Source organism: Lytechinus variegatus, chromosome 18 (assembly GCF_018143015.1).
Source record: "Lytechinus variegatus isolate NC3 chromosome 18, Lvar_3.0, whole genome shotgun sequence".
In the NCBI taxonomy this organism is placed as follows: domain Eukaryota; kingdom Metazoa; phylum Echinodermata; class Echinoidea; order Temnopleuroida; family Toxopneustidae; genus Lytechinus; species Lytechinus variegatus.
Genome location: NC_054757.1, coordinates 24,526,285 through 24,528,784, shown reverse-complemented (window position 1 = coordinate 24,528,784; position 2,500 = coordinate 24,526,285).

Genomic DNA, 2,500 nt, shown 5'->3' with positions numbered 1-2,500 from the left:
AACCGTTTTTTTTCCCGACGACGGCCTTTTCGCCGGCCGGAGGGGCCTTCCCCTCGCCCGTCTCCGGCGGAGGGCGTCCGAATCGCGCTGAAGGGCAAAAAGCAGCCGGATTTCCAAGAAACACCCCTTCCCTATATATGTCTCCGGAGGTCCAACACCCCTCCCCCAAAAAGCCCCTTACAACACGCAAGTCAATGGGAATTTTACCCCGATTCGAGGCGGACAACGGACGAGAAGGCCTCGCAGCGGCCGAACCCCGGCCCGGCGGCGGGTGGCCCGCCCGGCCGTGGGCGAACCCCGGACGCCGCGTCCGACGGTGCCCGCCTCGGGGACCCCGCGCCCCCCGACGACCCCGTCCCCGCTGGAAAAAATCGGGCAGCCGGACCCCTCGGCTCCTTCCCCGCCGAGCCCAGCCGCCCGGTCGAGGAGGCTGCCGCTGCCTGCCGAACCCGCCCGTGAAAGATCGAAGGACGGGCCCCGGCCGCCCCGGCACCCGGCCCGCCTCGGGCAAACCCCGGACGGCGAGTCCGATGGTGCCCACGCCGGGGACCCTGCGCCCCCGGATGACCCCGCCCCCGCGGCAAAAAGTCCCCCCAGCGGACGCCCGGCTCCGATTCGGCCGAGCCCAGCCGCCCGGTCGAGGAGGGTGCCGCTGCCGGCCCGGCCCGCCCGTGGAAAATCCGAGGACGGGCCCCGGCCGCCCCGGCACCCGGCCCACCTTGGGCAAACCGGGGACGGCGAGTCCGATGGCGCCCACGCCGAGGACCCTGCGTCCCCGCCAGACCCCCTGGCCGCAGGTCGAAAGACCCCTCCCCAGACACACCGCGTACAACACGCGAGTCAATGGGAAATTCGCCATCGAGGGCGACGCCGGACGACCCGACGGCGCGGCGGCGGAGGGCCCGGCCCGCCCCGGGCAAACCGAGGACGGCGGATCCGATGGTGCCCACGCCGGGGACCCTCCGCCCCCGGATGACCCCGTTCTCGGGGAAAACGCTCCGCCGGGCGGACCCCCGGCCCCTTCCCCCGCTGCCTCGAGATCCGCCGGTCAGAATCGCCTGCAAAATCCAGGGATGGCGGGCGGGAGGCTGGGCTCGGCAGGCGGGGCGCTGTCGGCCCGCTGCGTCGAGATCCGCCGGTCGGAATCGCCTGCAAACTCCAGGGTGGGTTAAGCGGGAGTGTCGGCTTGGCATGGACATCCTGTCTCCTGTCGACATAGAAAATGGAGGGGTTAAAAAATAGACAAATGAAAAAGCCCCCGGCAGACGGAGTCCAATTCCATGGACCTGCTGCTCGGGTGTCTCCCGCTCTCAGGCCGCCAACAACTCAAGAGCGACGCCCTGGCCTCGACGCACGGAGGGCTGGCGGCCTGGACATCCTGTCGGAATAAGAAGACAAGCGGGTTTAAAAGAAGAAGCCCCCGGCAGGCAGAGCCGGATTCCATGGACCTGCCTCCGGGGCCCTGGCCGTCTGGTCGTGGGCTGTGTCTCGCTCCAAAGCCCCTGAAAACGTCGGAGAGGTGGGGCGGGTGCCTGGCGTCGACCCACGGGGCCCTGGCCCTCTGGTCTTGGGCTGCCTGTCGCCCAGGAGCCCCTGCCAACCTCCGAGTTGACGAGCGGGTGCCTGGCGTCGACCCGAGGGGGCCTGTCGGCCTCCTTGTGGGCTGTGTCTCGCTCAAGAGCCGCTGCCGATCTAGGAAAGGTTTTGCGAGTGCCCGGCCTCGACCTACGGGGCCCTGGCCGTCTGGAGGTGGGCTGGCTGTCGCCCAGGAGCCCCTGCCCACCTCGGAGTTGACGAGCGGATGCCTGGTCTGGAGATACGGGACCCTGGCCCACTGCTGTTGGGCTGTGTCTCGCTCCAAAGCCCCAGCACACGTCGGAGTTGACCAGCGGGTGCCTTGCCTCGAGGAGCGGGGCCCTGGCCGACTGGAGGTGGGCTGGCTGTCGCTCAAAAGCCCCAGCAGACCTCGGAGTTGACGAGCGGATGCCTGCCCTCGACCTACGGCTGGCTGTCGGACTGGAGGTGGGCTGTGTGCCGCTCAAAAGCCCCTGCAGACGTCTGAGAGGAAAAGCGAGTGCCTGGCCTCGAGGTACGGGACCCTGGCCGACTGGAGTTGGACAGGCTGTCGCTGAAAAGCCCCTGCCCACCTCGGAGTTGACGAGCGGATGCCTGGCCTGTACCTACGCGACCCTGGCCGACTGCTGTTGGGCTGGCAGTCGCTCAAAAGCCCCGGCACACGTCGGAGTTGAATAGCGGGTGCCTGGCCTCGACCTGAGGGGGCCTGTCGGCCTCCTTGTGGGGCTATGTCTCGCTGAAGAGCCCCAGCACACGTCGGAGTTGACGAGCGGATGCCTGGTCTGGAGATACGGGACCCTGGCCGTCTGCTGTGGGGCTGTGTCTCGATCAAAGGCCCCAGCCGACCTCGGAGTTGACGAGCGGGTGCCTTGCCTCGAGGTACGGGGCCCTGGCCGACTGGAGGTGGGCTGGCTGTCGCTCAAAA